Source organism: Schistocerca serialis, chromosome 6 (assembly GCF_023864345.2).
Source record: "Schistocerca serialis cubense isolate TAMUIC-IGC-003099 chromosome 6, iqSchSeri2.2, whole genome shotgun sequence".
NCBI lineage: Eukaryota > Metazoa > Arthropoda > Insecta > Orthoptera > Acrididae > Schistocerca > Schistocerca serialis.
The window spans coordinates 684,028,574-684,048,500 of NC_064643.1; the positions used below are offsets into that span (position 1 = coordinate 684,028,574).

A 19,927-nucleotide genomic window follows, 5' to 3' on the forward strand; every position below is an offset into this window, starting at 1 on the left:
AGAATATCTTGCAACCGTAAAAGAGAACTGTATCTAACAGCAAAAGGGAGTACTGACCCCGAAATTGTTCAATATTATAAAAACTATTGTGCGGTACTAAGAAAAGTTACTAAAAAGTCCAGAAGCATGTGTATCATGTCTGAGATCAGTAACTCTGATAATAAAATTAAAGCAATTTTGAATATTATTGAAATGGAAACAGGGCAACCAAGAGCACAGGAAGACTTTAGTGCCATAAAACTGAATGACAAGTGTACTAACAAACAATCAGAAATTGAAAATATTTTCAATAATCATTTTTTAAATGTTGTGGAGAAAATAGGAGCTAGATCTTCACTAGAAGAGGCAAGGCTACTAGTAGAAGAGGCCGTACCTGTGCAATTTGAAACAACCGTGTTTCCACCAACCTCTCCCTCTGAAATCAGTAAAATAATAAATTCACTGAAAAGTAAAAGCTCTTACGGAATTGATGGCATTTCCACCAAGGTACTTAAAGCTTGTTCCCCACAGATAAGTAGGATTCTCAGCCACGTATGTAATAGCTCTTTGGAGCAGGGTGTTTTCCCCGATAGACTGAAATATGCCATTGTAAAACCATTGCATAAAAAGGGGATACGTTGGATGTCAACAACTATCGCCCAATCTCTCTTCTGACATCTCTATCAAAAATTTTTGAGAAAGTAATGTATTCAAGAGTAGCCTCCCATATTTGTAAAAATAAAGTACTAACAAAATATCAGTTTGGTTTTCAGAAAGGCTTTTCAACAGAAAATGCTATATACGCTTTCACTGATCAAATATTAAATGCTCCGAATAACCGACAATCACCCATTGGTATTTTTTGTGATATCTCAAAGGCCTTTGATTGTGTAAATCATGGAATTCTTTTAGATAAGCTAAATCATTATGGTTTGAGGGGGGCAGTGCACAAATGGTTTAATTCATACTTAACTGGAAGAATGCAGAAAGTTGAAACAAGTGGTTCATGTAATGTTAAAACAACAGCTGATTTCTCAAACTGGGGGGCTATCAAGTACGGTGTCCCACAAGATTCGGTCTTAGGTCCTTTACTGTTCTTGATATACATTAATGACTTACCATTCCACAGTGATGAAGATGCAAAGTTAGTTCTTTTTGCTGATGATACAAGTATAGTAATAACATCCAAAAACAAAGGACTAAGTGATGTAATTGTAAATGATGTTTTTCACAAAATTATTAAATGGTTCTCAGCAAACGGACTCTCTTTAAATTTTGATATAACACAGTATATACAGTTCCGTACAGTAAATGGCACAACTCCAGTAATAAATATAGACTTTGAACAGAAGTCTGTAGCTAAGGTAGAATTTTCAAAATTTTTAGGTGTGTCCACTGATGAGTGGTTAAACTGGAAGCAACACATTGATGGTCTGCTGAAACTTCTGAGTTCAGCTACGTATGCTATTAGGGTTATTGCAAATTTTGGTGATAAGAATCTCAGTAAATTAGCTTACTATGCCTACTTTCATTCACTGCTTTCGTATGGCATCATATTCTGGGGTAATTCATCATTGAGTAGAAAAGTATTCATTGCTTAAAAACGTGTAATCAGAATAATTGCTGGAGCCCACCCACGGTCATCCTGCAGACATCTATTTAAGGATCTAGGGATCCTCACAGTATATATATTCACTTATGAAATTTGTTATTAATAATCCAACCCAGTTCAAAAGTAATAGCAGTGTGCATAACTATAATACCAGGAGAAAGGATGATCTTCACTATGCAGGGTTAAATCTGACTTTGTTACAGAAAGGGGTAAATTAGGCTGCCACAAAAGTCTTTGGTCACCTACCAAACAGCATTAAAAGCCTGACAGATAGCCAACCAACATTTAAAAATAAATTAAAAGAATTTCTAGATGACAACTCCTTCTACTCATTGGCTGATTTTTTTAGATATAAATTAAGTGAGGGGGCCGGGGGGGGGGGGGGGGGGGGGGGAGACCAACTTAAACATTAGTGTCATGCAGTATTTTGTGTAATGTAATATCTTGTACAGACATCTTTTATTAACCTGACACGTTCCACATCATTACGAAGTGTCGTATTCATGATCTATGGAACAAGTATTAATCTAATCTAATCTCACTGTATGAAAGCATATTCATAAATTTGTGCCTTTCTTTGATGCTTTATAGGATCCACCAGCTATTCAAGGGTACCCTGAAGTCATAAGTGACCAAGTCTTACACGCACAACAGTACTTGCATAACCAAGAATCATTGCCTTGAGCAGTTACAAACCAAAAGGAACTCTCAGTTCGTTGCTGCATCTTATGTCTACAACAAAGCTGAGCCACCCACATCCCCATTCATTCATCTAGCCAAATAAGGAACTTAAAGGAGCTGCACTATACGGCTAAATTCATTTGCCTTACTATATTGGTTCAGTATTCACATAAAAATGGCATCAAACCATTGTGAGACTGCGAAGACACTGCTTAATGTGGAAAAATACTCCCAACATAATCCTAAATTATTACACCAGTGATGTCCACTTACCTCCTTTCATTCACATTATGGTACAGGTTCTCATTTTACTGGCTGCACCTAACTGATTTATATCGAGATTCATTATCACATAGGTCACGAAGTATCTTTCTACCCTTTGGCCACTTTTCTATTCTCAAGGTAGCTTACTCCCATTTTTACCTAGAACTTCCTTCTGTACTGCCTAGCTTACCCATCCATTTTGGCTTACATATTTTCTTCTGCCTTGAGTTTACATTATTAAAGACTTAATCTCATGTATTATCCTTGTACTCTGCTAATGTGCATACTTAGATGTTAGCACGTGGATATCTAACCCTCTTGTCCCTGCTGTGCTAACATCTCTCTCTCTCTCTCTCTCTCTCTCTCTCTCTATATATATATATATATATATATATATATATATATATATATATATATATATATATATAATCTGCTTGTGTCTGTATATGTGTGGATGGATATGTGTGTGCGAGTGTATACCCGTCTTTTTTCCCCCCTAAGGTAAGTCTTTCCGCTCCCGGGATTGGAATGACTCCTTACCCTTTCCCATAAAACCCACATCCTTTCGTCTTTCCCTCTCCTTCCCTCTTTCCTGATGAGGCAACAGTTTGTTGCGAAAGCTTAAATTTTGTGTGTATGTTTGTGTGTCTATCGACGTGCCAGCGCTTTCGTTTGGTAAGTCACATCATCTTTGTTTTATATATATATATATATATATATATATATATATATATATATATATATATATATATATATATATATATATATATATATATATATCATACGTCGACGCGTTTCCATTGGGACATTTTAGAGCAACGTTGGCAATATATATATATATATATATATATATATATATCACACACACAGGGTAAGTCACACAGACACACACAGGTCACCTAACATTACCACTGGATATATTTCGTAAAACACAGCAGATACTGACGAATCGATTCCACAGACCGAACGTGAGGAGAGGGGCTAGTGTAATTGGTTAATACAAACCATACAAAATTCATGCACGGAAGTATGTTTTTTAACACAAACCTACATTTTTTTAAACGGAACCCCGTTAGTTTTGTTAGCACATCTGAACATATAAACAAATACGTAATCAGTGCCATTTGTTGCATTGTAAAATGTTAATTACATCCGGAGATATTGTAACCTAAAGTTGTCACTTGAGTACCACTCCTCCGCTGTTCGATCGTGTGTATCGGAGAGCACCGAATTACGTAGGGATCCAAAGGGAATGGTGATGGATCTTAGGTACAGAAGAGACTGGAACAGCACATTACGTCCACATGCTAACAACTTTTTATTGGTCTTTTTCACTGACGCACATGTACATTACCATGAGGGGCGAGGTACATGTACACACGTGGTTTCCGTTTTCAATTATGGAGCGGAATAGAGTGTGTCCCTACATGTCAGGCCAATAGATGTTCAATGTGGTGGCCATCATTTGCTGCACACAATTGCAATCTCTGGCATAATGAATGTCGTACACGCCACAGTACATCTGGTGTAATGTCGCCGCAGGCTGCCACAATACGTTGTTTCATATCCTCTGGGGTTGTAGGCACATCACGGTACACATTCTCCTTTAACATACCCCACAGAAAGAAGTCCAGAGGTGTAAGATCAGGAGAACGGGCTGGCCAATTTATGCGTCCTCCATGTCCTATGAAACGCCCGTCGAACATCCTGTCAAGGGTCAGCCTAGTGTTAATTGCGGAATGTGCAGGTGCACCATCATGCTGATACCACATACGTCGACGCGTTTCCATTGGAACATTTTAGAGCAACGTTGGCAGATCATTCTGTAGAAATGCGATGTATGTTTCAGCTGTTTGGGCCCCTGCAATGAAGTGAGGACCAATGAGGTGGTCGCCAATGATTCCGCACCATACATTTACAGTCCACAGTCGCTGTCGCTGTACGTGTCTGAGCCAGCGAGGATTGTCTATGGATCAGTAATGCATGTTCCGTAGATTCACTGCCCCGTGGTTTGTGAAACCCGCTTCATCGGTAAACAGGTAGAACTGCAACGCATTCTCTGTTAATGCCCATTGACAGAATTGCACTCGATGATTAAAGTCATCACCATGTAATTGCTGATGTAGCGACACATGAAACGGGTGAAAGCGGTGACGATCCAGTATGCGCATGACACTACTTTGACTAAGTCCACCGGCTCTCGCAATGTCCCGTTTACTCATGTGTGGGTTCATGGCAACAGCAGCTAACACACCAACTGCACCCGCTTCTCCTGTGACGGGCCTGTTACGGACCCCTTTGCGTGCTACGACCATACCTGTTGCATACAGTTGGCGGTAGATGTTTTGCAATGTGCGGCACGTTGGATGCTCTCTGTCCGGGTACCGTTCTGCATACACCCTGCGGGCTTCAGCTGTATTTCGTTGACACTTGCCATAGATGAGTATCATCTCCGCCTTTTCAGAGTTCGAATACATCATGGTCAGAGTTCCTACAACACTACACTATCACAGATGTCTGGTAACACGGTGTACTACAGTTGGTCTGCGTGCAGAGACGAATGCAGAATAACAATAGCAGCAAGCGCTACATGCGGACACTGCGACAGCTAGACCAAACCACAACAGTGCACTACAGCCACACTTGTAAACATGGTCGTCATCGTAAACATGTCCCTGCAGATGCTACTCGCTGACCGTGGCCTGTGTTTGTTACAACACGCAACTGAACGTCGGAGGTTTCAAGCGAAAACTTTAGGTTACAATATCTCCAAATCTTATCAACATTTTACAATACAACAAACGGCACTGATTATGTATTTGTTTATATGTTCAGATGTGCTAACAAAACTAACGGGGTTCCATTTTAAAAAAAACGTAGGTTTGTGTTTAAAAACATACTTCCGTGCATTTTTGTATGGTTTGTATTAAACAATTACACTAGCTCCTCTCCTCACGTTCGGTCTGTGGAATCGGTTCATCAGTATTTGATGTGGTTTACGAAATATATCCAGTGGTAACGTTAGGTGACCTCTGTGTGTGTGTGTGTGTGTGTGTGTGTGTGTGTGTGTGTGTGTCTATATATATATATATATATATATATATATATATATATATATATATAAGATGATAGATGATGTGACTTACCAAACGAAAGTGCCGGCAGGTCGATAGACACACAAACATACACACAAAATTCAAGCTTTCTCAACAAACTGTTGCCTCATCAGGAAAGAGGGAAGGAGAGGGAAAGACGAAAGGATGTGGATTTTAAGGGAGAGGGTAAGGAGTCGTTCCAATCCCGGGAGCGGAAAGACTTACCTTAGGGGGAAAAAAGGACGGGTATACACTCGCGCACACACACACACACATATCCAGCCACACATATACAGACACAAGCAGACATATTTAAAGACAAAGAGTTTGGGCAGAGATGTCAGTCGAGGCGGAAGTGCAGAGGCAAAGATGTTGTTGAATGACACGTGAGGTATGAGTGGCGGCAACTTGAAATTAGCGGAGATTGAGGCCTGGTGGATAACGGGAAGAGAGGATATATTGAAGAGCAAGTTCCCATCTCCGGAGTTCGGATAGGTTGGTGTTAGTGGGAAGTATCCAGATAACCCGGACGGTGTAACACTGTGCCAAGATGTGCTGGCCGTGCACCAAGGCATGTTTAGCCACAGGGTGATCCTCATTACCAACAAACACTGTCTGCCTGTGTCCATTCATGCGAATGGACAGTTCGTTGCTGGTCATTCCCACATAGAATGCGTCACAGTGTAGGCAGGTCAGTTGGTAGATCACGTGGGTGCTTTCACTCGTGGCTCTGCCTTTGATCGTGTACACCTTCCGGGTTACAGGACTGGATTAGGTGGTGGTGGGAGAGTGCATGGGACAGGTTTTACACCGGGGGCGGTTACAAGGGTAGGAGCCGGAGGGTTGGGAAGGTGGTTTGGGGATTTCATAGGGATGAACTAAGAGGATACGAAGGTTAGGTGGACGGCGGAAAGACACTCTTGGTGGAGTGGGGAGGATTTCATGAAGGATGGATCTCATTTCAGGGCAGGATTTGAGGAAATCGTATCCCTGCTGGAGAGCCACATTCAGAGTCTGATCCAGTCCCGGAAAGTATCCTGTCACAAGTGGGGCACTTTTGTGGTTCTTCTGTGGGAGGTTCTGGGTTTGAGAGGATGAGGAAGTGGCTCTGGTTATTTGCTTCTGTACCAGGTCGGGAGGGTAGTTGCGGGATGCGAAAGCTGTTGTCAGGTTGTTGGTGTAATGGTTCAGGGATTCCGGACCGGAGCAGATTTGTTTGCCACGAAGACCTAGGCTGTAGGGAAGGGACCGTTTGATGTGGAATGGGTGGCAGCTGTCATAATGGAGGTACTGTTGCTTGTTGGTGGGTTTGATGTGAACGGACGTGTGAAGCTGGCCATTGGACAGGTGGAGGTCAACATCAAGGAAAGTGGCATGGGATTTGTAGTAGGACCAGGTGAATCTGATGGAACCAAAGGAGTTGAGGTTGGAGAGGAAATACTGGAGTTCTTCTTCACTGTGAGTCCAGATCATGAAGATGTCATCAATAAATCTGTACCAAACTTTGGGTTGGCAGGCCTGGGTAACCAAGAAGGCTTCCTCTAAGCGACCCATGAATTGGTTGGCGTACAAAGGGGCCATCCTGGTACCCATGGCTGTTCTATTTAATTGTTGGTATGTCTGGTCTTCAAAAGTGAAGAAGTTGTGGGTCAGGATGAAGCTGGCTAAGGTAATGAGGAAAGAGGTTTTAGGTAGGGTGGCAGGTGATGGGCGTGAAAGGAAGTGCTCCATTGCAGCGGGGCCCTGGACGTGCGGGATATTTGTGTATAAGGAAGTGGCATCAATGGTTACAAGGATGGTTTCCGGGGTTAACGGATTGGGTAAGGATTCCAGGCGTTCGAGAAAGTGGTTGGTGTCTTTGATGAAGGATGGGAGACTGCATGTAATGGGTTGAAGGTGTTGGATCTACGTAGGCAGAGATACATTCTGTGGGGGCTTGGTAACCAGCTACAATGGGGCGGCCGGGATGATTGGTTTTGTGAATTTTAGGAAGAAGGTAGGGGTGCGGGGTGTCGGTGGGGTCAGGAGGTTGATGGAGTCATGTGAAAGGTTTTGTAGCGGGCCTAAGGTTCTGGGGATTCCTTGTTTTGTGGCGGCGTTTGTAGCGACAAGCAATTCGCTGTAGAAACGGCTTACGAAGTCACCGCCACACTTTTAATAGTGGGCCGTCCGGTCCGCTGGAACGGTGAACAGAAAGATGAAAACCAAAACACTCTGATTAAATAAAAGTCGGTACTTATCTTTATTAACGAAGATACAGAAACACAGTAGTGAACTCCGTGTCTACAGAAATCTGTCTAGTTCGAGTCGGAGCGGCTAGGTCAGCGTCGGCTGATGACAAACAACAACTCTGCTGCGATGAACACACAACTGACTAGCAAGTACACAATTCGGTGGCGAGTATACAACTGAGCGGCGAATACAGAACTGTCCTAGCGCTCGAGACTCCAGCGCTTAAGAAACCAGAAGCCAGCGGTGGCGCGCGCGGACTTGCGGCGATTTCCTGTCTCGCTGGCGCTGCTTATGCGGACGGCGTCCGGACTTTGATGCTGCCAACCTTTTTGGCAGCGGGCTCGGGTGGCATTACTGGCTAGGATATAACACTCCTCCCCCCCAAATCGCCGCACCGTCGTTGAATAATGACGTGGCGAGCGCCGACGGCGGGGGAGGGGTCTGGCCGCAGGCGTAGCAGAAGAGACCGGGGCGGAGACTGTTGTCGGTGGCAGTCCCCGGTCCGCACCCCAGCATTGGCTGCGTGGGGCCTCGGGAAACACTGACTGAAAACCGGGGTCAGGGTGCACGCCTGAGACCACGGGCGCAGCTTCTGGTACTGGACGCGACGGGGCGTCGGGACCCACGAAGAGAAGCAGCATCTCCTGACGCTGCGTCGACGGCTGCTGAGTGGGCGCCGGACAAGGCGCTGCGGTGTCAGACTCCTTGGGGGTGCCCAAGGAAAGCGGCTGCAGGACAGGCTGCACAGCCACCGCTTGGGAAGGCGGCCCGGCTGAGGGGTCGACGTCCATCAGCTCCGAAGGCGGTGGCGACTGAAGAGGGACCGCAGGCGCCGGAGCGACCACCTTGGGCGCTCCCGGATGAAGCTGCACGGGAGGCATCAACGGGACGGGCTGTTGGTGTGGTAGCGGCGACGGCTGCTGCTGCTGCCCTGGGGGCGGCAGCGAAGTCGGAAGGCGCGGCTGGAACCTGCCGCGGACCAAATCTGTGGACAAAGAACGAGCGGCAGAATCCGGGCGGCCAGCGCGGCGCAACTGGTTCGGATGCCTCCTGTGCACCCCAGTAGCACCTTGAACAGTATAAAAACCGCGACCCTGGACACTTATCACGGTACCACGTTCCCAATGACGGCGACCATGATAAACTCTGAAAAAAACGGCGTCGTTGAGCTGAAAACGCGTGCGATGCTCAGAAGCGGCGGGGCGATCCGGGGGGTGCAACAACCGTAGTAGGGTGCGATGACGACGGCCGTGGAGAAGCTCCGCAGGCGAAGGGCCGTCGCGTGGCGTGGTCCGGTACGACGACAGGAACGTGATGAGGGCCTGCTGACGAGAGTGCGTAGCACGAAGGCGGTCCATATGATCCTTGAATGTACGTACAAAACGTTCTGCTGCACCATTCGATTGAGGGTGGAACGGCAGAGTAAGAACATGGCAAATGCCATTGGCAGAACAAAAACTTTCAAATTCAGCAGAGGTAAATTGTGGACCATTGTCAGACACTAAAACTTCTGGAAGACCCTCAATACAAAAAATTGAAGTCAACGCCTGTATAGTTTGTGCAGACGTTGTAAACTGCATGGGCACAACAAACGGAAAATTACTAAATGCATCTATCACGATGAGCCAACGAGAATTCCAATATGGACCAGCGAAATCAATATGTACTCGCTGCCAGGGACCGGCAGGGCGTGCCCACTCAAAATAGCGTTGAGGCGGAGCAGCTTGGTGTTCGGCACACGTCGAACAATCTGTAGACATCTGCGTAATCTGCTTATCAATGCCGATCCATGTACAATGACGGCGGGCAAGCTGCTTGGTGCGGACCACTCCCCAATGACCTTGATGCAACAAGTCGAGGACCTTGGATTGGAGCACTTGGGGAACCACTACACGAAGCTGGTCATTCTCGGTGCGTAACAGCAAAACTCCGTGCGAAACAGACAACAGATGACGTTGCGGATAATAGCGACGAACCACAGGATCCGATATGTCCTTTGCCTTGGACGGCCAACCACGTTGAACAAAACGTAATAGTAAACTCAGATGAGGATCCGTAGCTGTCTCACGTGCCACCTGACGATAATCAATCGGAAAATCCCGGAGGGATTGATGCTCATCGGCGTCAATCTGATGGCAAGAGTCGTCAGAGGAATCGAAGACATCATCCGCAGCAATCGGCAATCTAGAAAGCGCGTCAGCGTTTGCATGCTGAGCTGTAGGGCGATACAGTATCTCATACTGGTATTGTGATAACAAAAGAGCCCAACGTTGTAGTCTCTGAGCTGTCCACTGAGGAACTGGTTTAGACGGATGAAACAGTGACGTCAGGGGCTTGTGATCTGTTACTAAGTAGAATGGTCTACCATAGAGGTAGTGATGGAATTTTGTGACACCGAACACAATAGCCAACGCTTCCTTGTCCAATTGGCTATAATTACACTGAGCTTTGTTTAGCAATTTAGATGCGAACGCAATAGGACGTTCGGTGTTACCGACTCGGTGAGACAACACAGCACCGAGGCCGAAAGAAGAGGCATCGCAAGCTAACACCAGAGGCTTGTTAGGGTCGTAATGGACCAGACAACGATCATTCAATAAAGCCTCTTTAAGCTGCTGAAAGGCTGATTGGCAATCAGCTGACCACACAAACGGAACATTCTTACGGCGGAGATGATGCAACGGTGCAGCAATCTGTGATGCATTAGGTATAAACCTAATATAATATGTCAATTTGCCAAGAACTGCTTGCAATTCCTACAGATAGCGAGGGGCGGGCAAATCACGAATAGCTGCTAAATGTGACTGGGAGGGATGAATGCCTTGAGCATTAATAACATGTCCCAGATATTCCATCTCCGTAAGGAAAAATGAACATTTATCGATGTTGCAACGTAGGCCTGCCTGAGACAACACTGTAAACAAACACTCCAAATTACGGAAATGTTCAGCAGGCGTCCGACCGGACACAACAATATCGTCTAAATAGTTGCAACACGATGGCACATTAGCCAGAAGTTGTGACAAAAAACGCTGAAAAACAGCTGGAGCTGACGCACAACCAAAAAGCAAACGCAGAAAACGGAACAACCCCAACGACGTGTTGATGACAAAATACTGTTGTGATTGCTCGTCGAGGGGCAATTGCAAATATGCTTCACGGAGATCAATTTTGGAAAAGAAACGAGCTTCCCCTAACTTATCCATCAGCTCGTCCGGTCTAGGCAAAGGAAAAGAATCAATGACAGTCTGAGGATTAACTGTCGACTTAAAATCAGCACACAAACGTAACTTGCCAGACGGTTTCTTTATAATAACTAAGGGAGAAGCCCACTGGCTCGCTGAAACAGGTTGAATAACACCGTTGTTTTGCCAACGACGAAGTTCATCTGCTACAGGTGCCCGGAGGGCGTGAGGCACTGGACGAGCACGAAAAAATCGAGGCTGAGCATCATCTTTTAACGTAATATGAGCGGCAAAGTTCACAGCACAACCTAGTTCATCTTTAAATATGTCACTGTATCGTTTACACAAATCGGTTATGCTGTCTTGAGGAACAACAACAGAATTAATTTGCAACACATTGTCTTGGATAGACAGGCCAAACAAGTCAAAACAGTCTAATCCGAAAATGTTTACACTGTCTGTAGTGCGGAGCACTGTGAATGAAACTGTTTTTGTATTGCCACGGAATGTGGCTGGCACGCTACATACACCTAACACAGGAATTTGTTCTCCACTATAAGTAGCCAAAGAATGTTTTGCCGCTGAAAGTTTAGGGCGGCCGATAGCCGCATACGTAGCACTATTTATGAGAGTCACAGATGCACCAGTGTCTAATTGAAAATTGAAGGTCTTATCCTGGATGCGTAGCTTCACAAATAGTTTATTACACTGTCTCTGGATCGGTGCAGTGGAAGCGGAAGACACAAAATCAGCGCGTATAGCGCGTGTTCGCTGCTTACGACAACTCGTGGGTTGGGCAGGTGGAACAACAACTCCCGCTTCACTTGCAGTCTGTACATTACGTTTTACAGCGTTGGAATTACGCTTGGGTCGCATAGCAGAGGGCTGGGTGGGTGGCTTATTGCGAACAAGTTTATTACCCACACGAACCGTGGAAGAGTCTTTAAACGCGACCTTCTGGGCGGGCTGGCTTTGAAGAACATGAATATCCATGGGCTGGGCAGCACTAGAATTGTTCTTGCGTTTACGCAAACAAGCAGTCTGGATTTGACAAAAGTGTCAAACCGCATTCCTTAACGGGCAACGTTCATGAGGATGAGCAAGAACACACTTAGGGCAAGACTTAACTCTATCATTTTGCACACCCGGCTGACGAATGTGTTTAACATGACGCGGCTGGCTAGTGTTTACAGTCTGACTCTGCCGGTGGGGCCGCGGGCATGACATAACTTGCTTAGCACAGGCAATTTGAGAAATACATGGCTGATCTAACTCACACTCAGCATAGTCAAAAGTATCTTGGGCTTCAATGATGTTCATCACAGTCTCTAATGACGGGTCAGGCAACTTTAAGATAGCAGCACGAATACGAGAATCTGCAATGTTTTGAGTAATAGCGTCTCGTAACATGACATCACTGTAGGAAGCTCCACACACACAATTAAATCGGCACTGACGGGTGAGGCCCCGTAAATCTGTTAACCACTGTTTATTAGATTGATGTGGCAGTTTCTTTAATTTGAAGAACTTGAATCTGGCTGCTGCCACATGAACTCGCGACTCGAAATACTCAGCAAGCTTGTCAACAACAACGTCATAGTCTAAAGCTTCTGGCTTGGATTCCGGGAACAACTTACAAAGTAGTCGATAGACTTCCACGCCTGCAGTGGAAATTAAATAAAGCTGCCACTCAGTACCCGTGATTTTGTAGACTGTCGTGTGCGCCTGCAACTGCACGAAATATTCTCGCCATTCTTCTCTTGATGCATCAAAAGCACGGAAAGGTGGTGCTGCCTGTGCTTGTTCCTTTTGTGTTGGAGGATTAGCCGCTTGTTTGGCGATTGCTTCCACCAGACTTTGTATTTGCTGACTCTGTAACAAGATCAACTGTTGTAATTCGGCAGACATAGTGAACACAAATTAAACCAGCCCCCAATATTTTATCGCTATAATTAGTATAACCAGAAACAAGTTGAACCAGCCCTGCACACGAGTTCGGAAGCCCTCGTCGCCAGTTTTGTGGCGGCGCTCGTAGCGACAAGCAATTCGCTGTAGAAACGGCTTACGAAGTCACCGCCACACTTTTAATAGCGGGCCGACCGGTCCGCTGGAACAGTGAACAGAAAGATGAAAACCCAAACACTCTGATTAAATAAAAGTCGGTACTTATCTTTATTAACGAAGATACAGAAACACAGTAGTGAACTCCGTGTCTACAGAAATCTGTCTAGTTCGAGTCAGAGCGGCTAGGTCAGCGTCGGCTGACGACAAACAACAACTCTGCTGCGATGAACACACAACTGACTAGCAAGTACACAATTCGGTGGCGAGTATACAACTGAGCGGCGAATACAGAACTGTCCTAGCGCTCGCGACTCCAGCGCTTAAGAAACCAGAAGCCAGCGGTGGCGCTCGCAGACTTGCGGCGATTTCTTGTCTCGCTGGCGCTGCTTATGCGGACGGCGTCCGGACTTTGATGCTGCCAACCTTTTTGGCAGCGGGCTCGGGTGGCGTTACTGGCTAGGATATAACACCTTGAAGCTCCGCCTGGACATCAGGAATGGGATTACCTTATCAAACTTTGTATGTGGTGTTGTCTGAAAGCTGACGCAGTCCCTCAGCCACATACTCCCGACGATCAAGTACCATGGTCGTGGAACCCTTGTCCACTGGAAGAATGACGATGGACCGGTCAGCCTTCAGATCACGGATAGCCTGGGCTTCAGCAGTGGCGATGTTGGGAGTAGGATTAAGGTTTTTTAAGAAGGATTGAGAGGCAAGGCTGGAAGTGAGAAATTCCTGGAAGGTTTGGAGAGGGTGATTTTGAGGAAGAGGAGGTGGGTCCCGCTGTGACGGAGGACGGAACTGTTCCAGGCAGGGTTCAATTTGGATAGCGTCTTGGGGAGTTGGATCATTAGGGGTAGGATTAGGATCATTTTTCTTCGTGGCAAAGTGATACTTCCAGCAGAGAGTACGAGTGTAGGACAGTAAATCTTTGACGAGGGCTGTTTGGTTGAATCTGGGAGTGGGGCTGAAGGTTAGGCCTTTGAATAGGACAGAGGTTTCGGATTGGGAGAGAGGTTTGGAGGAAAGGTTAACTACTGAATTAGGGTGTTGTGGTCCCAGATTGTGTTGATTGGAATTTTGAGGTTTTGGAGGGAGTGGAGCTGGAAGTGGGAGATTGAGTAGATAGGAGAGACTGGGTTTGTGTGCAACCACACACATCCATCCGCACATACACAGACACAAGCAGACATTTGTAAAGGCAAAGAGTTTGGGCAGAGATGTCAGTCGAGGCGGAAGTACAGAGGCAAAGATGTTGTTGAAAGACAGGTGAGGTATGAGCGGCGGCAAATTGAAATTAGTGGAGATTGAGGCCTGGCGGGTAACGAGAAGAGAGGATATACTGAAGGGCAAGTTCCCATCTCCGGAGTTCTGACGGGTTGGTGTTAGTGGGAAGTATCCAGATAACCTGGACGGTGTAACACTGTGCCAAGATGTGCTGGCCGTGCACCAAGGCATGTTTAGCCACAGGGTGATCCTCATTACCAACAAACACTGTCTGCCTGTGTCTATTCATGCGAATGGACAGTTTGTTGCTGGTCATTCCCACATAGAAAGCTTCACAGTGTAGGCAGGTCAGTTGGTAAATCACGTGGGTGCTTTCACACGTGGCTCTGCCTTTGATCGTGTACACCTTCCGGGTTACAGGACTGGAGTAGGTGGTGGTGGGTGGGTGCATGGGAGAGGTTTTACACCGGGGGCGGTTACAAGGGTAGGAGCCAGAGGGTAGGGAAGGAGGTTTGGGGATTTCATAGGGATGAACTACGAAGGGTAGGTGGACGGCGGAAAGACACTATTGGTGGAGTGGGGAGGATTTCATGAAGGATGGATCTCATTTCAGGGCAGGATTTGAGGAAATCGTATCCCTGCTGGAGAGCCACATTCAGAGTCTGATCCAGTCCCGGAAAGTATCCTGTCACAAGTGGGGCACTTTTGGGGTTCTGTGAGAGGTTCTGGGTTTGAGAGGATGAGGAAGTGGCTCTGATTATTTGCTTCTGTACCAGGTCGGGAGGGTAGTTGCGGGATGCAAAAGCTGTTTTCAGGTTGTTGGTGTAATGGTTCAGGCATTCCGGACTGGAGCAGATTTGTTTGCCACGAAGACCTAGGCTGTAGGGAAGGGACCGTTTGATGTGGAATGGGTGGCAGCTGTCATAATGGAGGTACTGTTGCTTGTTGGTGGGTTTGATGTGGACGGACGTGTGAAGCTGGCCATTGGACAGGTGGAGGTCAACGTCAAGGAAAGTGATGAAATCCCCAAACCACCTTCCCTACCCTCTGGCTCCTACCCTTGTAACCGCCACCGGTGTAAAACCTGTGCCATGCACCCTCCCACCACCACCTTCTCCAGTCCTGTAACCCGGAAGGTGTACACGATCAAAGGCAGAGCCACGTGTGAAAGCACCCACGTGATTTACCAACTGACCTGCCTACACTGTGAAGCTTTCTATGTGGGAATGACCAGCAACAAACTGTCCATTCGCATGAATGGACACAGGCAGACAGTGTTTGTTGGTAATGAGGATCACCCTGTGGCTAAACATGCCTTGGTGCACGGCCAGCACATCTTGGCACAGTGTTACACCGTCCGGGTTATCTGGATACTTCCCACTAACACCAACCTGTCAGAACTCCGGAGATGGGAACTTGCCCTTCAGTATATCCTCTCTTCTCGTTACTCGCCAGGCCTCAATCTCCACTAATTTCAATTTGCCGCCGCTCATACCTCACCTGTCTTTCAACAACATCTTTGCCTCTGTACTTCTGCCTCGACTGACATCTCTGCCCAAACTCTTTGCCTTTACAAATGTCTGCTTGTGTCTGTGTATGTGCGGATGGATGTGTGTGTGTGTGTGTGTGTGTGTGTGTGTGTGTGTGTGTGTGCGCGCGTGCGCGAATGTATACCCCTTTTTTCCCCCTAAGGTAAGTCTTTCCGCTCCTTGGGATTGGAATGACTCCTTACCCTCTCCCTTAAAACCCACATCCTTTCGTCTTTCCCTCTCCTTCCCTCTTTTCTGATGAGGCAACAGTTTGTTGCGAAAGCTTGAATTTCATGTGTATGTTTGTGTTTGTCTGTGTGTCTATCGACCTGCCAGCACTTTCATTCGGTAAGTCACATCATCTGTGTTTTTAGATATATTTTTCCCACGTGGTATGTTTCCCTCTAACTAATCTGTCCAGGTGACGATTTCCCTGAAGTCTTAGTGCATTTACTGAACAATCCTGTGCATCAGTGGCATTGAAAAGAGAACCAAAAAGGACCTTAATGGGAAGCTGATATCTTTTGTTGTTATTGTTGTTATTATTATTATTATTATTATTATTCACATTTGGGCTGAATAGGATTGCACAATGTACAACCAGTCAATGTCGCTTTTGATGGTTGGCCTTCTTTTGTGTCCAAATTTGTTTCATCATTTCAGAATGAAATATCTTTCTTTCATCAGACCACAGTGTTCCGGTCTGTTTTCTAATTTACCTGTGACCAACTTTCCAATCACATATCTTTTGTCGGAATGTTTTTCTATTTTTAATGTCTGCCTCAGTTATATCAGCTACTTTAAGATCCTCCTTAATTGCAGCGATGATTTAATTGGCTCAGTTTTGGTCTTTCTTCTGTTTTTGCAGAATTCTACTATTTGTTTTGTCAACCTAGTGGGTGCCATTCATTTAATGTGGTCATAAAATTTAAGTCTTCATCTTCTCATGTCCCATGTATGTGTGTATTCGTCTGTTTCCTTATTCCTTCTCAGCCTATAAGTTTCTCGAGCAGTAATTGTAGGGCCTAATATTTTCCTAATAATCTTTCTTTCTTTCTTCCTTTCGTATTTCTTCAATATTCGTCTTTCTATTTAATATTAAAGTTTCTGCTCCATAAAGACACTCAAGTTTGATTACAGTGCTGTAATGTCTAAGTTTACTAGAATTAGAAAGTGATTTTTTTTATTATAAATATGTTGTGTTAATCTGTATGCAGTTGCCATTTTTTGACAGCAAACTTCGTTTGTAACTTCTTGAAGACCGTTTTATTGTATGATTTCCCCAAAGTATTTAAATTGAGAAACACTTTTTATTTTTCCATGTTCTGTGTTCAAAAACTTTGGTGCTTTTTTGTTGCATGTTGTATATTCCGTTTTTTTAATGATATTTGTAGTATTACTTTTTCTGCAATTACTTTAAGAATTTAAATTTGTTTTCGAGCTGTGGTAATATCCCTAGTTAAAAGTGCCAGATCATCAGCAAAGGCGAGGCAATTACCCTAATATTACTTCTACCTAACTCGATTGATTGATCTTTATTTTGATTCGACTTTTTGCTCTTGCCATTATGCAATTACCTTTTCCAAAACATAATTAAACACTAATGGGGAGAATCCATCTTCCTGTCTAATACCAGTCTTTATATCAAATGGTTCAGAAATTTCTCCCATGAATTTAACTTTAGATCTAGTGTCAGTTAACATTACCTTGATCAGTGTTAGAGTTTTATTATCCAGCAATTGTTCCTTTAAAATTTGGAAAAGTTTTAAATTAAGAATTTGTTCCAGACAGGATCTGTTTGGTCTAAAGCCTGCTTGGCATTCACCAATTTTAGGATCTAACAGTTCTTGGGCTCAATCAAGTAAACATTGCAAGAGAATTTTGTATGTGACCAGGACAAGAGAAATTCCTTGGTAATTATTAACATCAGTTCTATCCCTTTTTTTATGCAATGGATTAATTAGGGCAGTTTTCCTGTCCTCAGCTATTTTCTCAATTTGCCAGATATGTCATACTAGTTGAGTGGTCTATATTATAGTGTCAGAGCCAGTCGATTTTATTAGTTTGCCAATTATACCATCTTCTCCAGATGCTATATTGTTTTTAAGTCTCTCAACTTGTTTAGTTATTTTGATTTCATCAGGTTCTTTAGAGTTAGGGTTGGCGTTACTAGTTTGCTGTGGTTAGAATTTATTTTCTGGTTGTGGACAGTTTATTCGTTTTTCAAAATAATCAGCAAGTACCTTACAATTTATCTTGTTGTTAAAAGCCAAACTGCTGTTCTCATTTTTGAAGTAAAGACTTTGAGGTTGGTAATCTATTAGTTTCATTTTGAATGTTTGTAAAAGTTTCTTGTATTGTTCTTTTGGAAGTCTCTTTCAATTTCTAAAAGTTGGGCATTTTCATAGTTTCTTTTAGTCTCTCAGATTAATTTAGAAATTTGTTTACTTACAGTTAGAAAGGTATTGTACACATTTTCAGTTTTATTACTATTCCAGTTTTTGAATGCCTCATGCCTAGACTCAACTGCTGTTTCACAATCCACATTCCACCAATGGTGTTTTTGTTTCTTAAGGTGGAATTAAATTTTGAGCTGTTTTGATGAACTTTCCTTTCAGGCTTTGCGAATTGTTGGGTTGTTTTTCATCAAGTTCACTTTTTAGAGTTGGGTTTATTTTAGCAGTGTCTAATTTTGGGATAAAATTTTTTTTTTTGAAGAGTTTTTGAGGTTAAAGTTTTACTTTTATACGCATCAAATAATGGTAAGAATCAGATCAGCCCCTTTCCTAACTTGGACATTTAAAATTTCTTTGTAGTTAGGGTATGAAATTGCTAAGATTGATTTGAAATTCCCCATATGTGTTGACATTATTTTAAGGTTAAAATTTTTGCATGTTTCAACAAGCATTAGGCCATTTTGGTTTGTCCATTTATGTGCAGGAAATCCAACCACTGTTTTCTTATATTTTTTTCTCTGTACCTAATTGAACATTAAAATCAGCCGTTATGTAACTACTTCAGGTTTTTTTAGGGTTATCCTCATTGACTGGCATATGGGGGTTAATTAAGGTGTATGCTTTATTGGTGCATTTGAAAGAAATTGTCATTGGTCTATTGTTAATGGGTTTTATCTCAGTTATTGAATTTAAAATATTTTTGGAGACTGCAAAAGTAGCTCACAGATGTGGTGTACTATTAAGTATTCTTTTATTAGTTTTACTTCTAAAAAGATGATAATTGCCAAAATCCATGGTGTTATTGTCTGTCATGTGTTTCTTAAAGTACTAAAATTTAAATCTTCTGTTCTTTTATTTTATGTCCCAGTTTATGAAGTACATTTGGTTGAAAAAGTGTTTGTGTGTTAAGTGCTGCAAAAAAGTATTTGTTTTGGTTTTAAGTTGGTCAGAGGACTCCAACTTCCTCTGTTGAATCACATTTTAACTTGGCCACCCCAGATTCTGAAAGACCAGTTTAGCTGGTGATACTGGCAGTGGACTGATCACTTTGGATAATATTGTGGTTATCAAAATGCTCCACAATGATGGTACCTGAAATCAGGTGGGAGAGAGTAGACTCATTGAGTGAACTCATAGTGTTAATACTGGAAGGGTTAGTTCCAAATATACTCGTAAATTTCAGCCATGCCACTGGTGAACAGACGCTGACCACTTTGCCGCTCATCCAGACTAGAATAATTTCTACATCCTTCCCCAGGTCTGTGACTACCAATTAGCATCCTTGGGACTGAATAACGTGGTGCCCACGACGTCACCACCATTTCCGAAGTAGTATTCCACTGGCGACACAATAAATGAAATATCTTCGTCCATCCGTAGGCCATATCTACTCCCAACCTCTTGCAGCATCTGTCATATCCCCATGGAAGGCCCAGGTATGAGATTTGTCATATGCAGCCAACCAATGCATCCTATTTCAGTTCAGTCACAGGTGCATCTTTCCCTATTAGAGGTAGGACCTCCTATGAAAGCAGTGCACAGTCTTTTACATGGACATTGCCATCAAGCAGTTGTCAACCTGAATGAATATTGACCTTGAAAC

General features: G+C 44.1%; 1 protein-coding gene across 1 annotated transcript in view; it reads left to right on the forward strand.

Annotated features, from left to right (window-relative positions):
- The window catches only part of LOC126485113 (synaptic vesicle glycoprotein 2C-like), a 498,779-nt gene that overhangs the window by 344,567 nt on the left and 134,285 nt on the right, over nucleotides 1-19,927 (forward strand). The gene's annotated exons all lie outside the window — the stretch shown is intronic.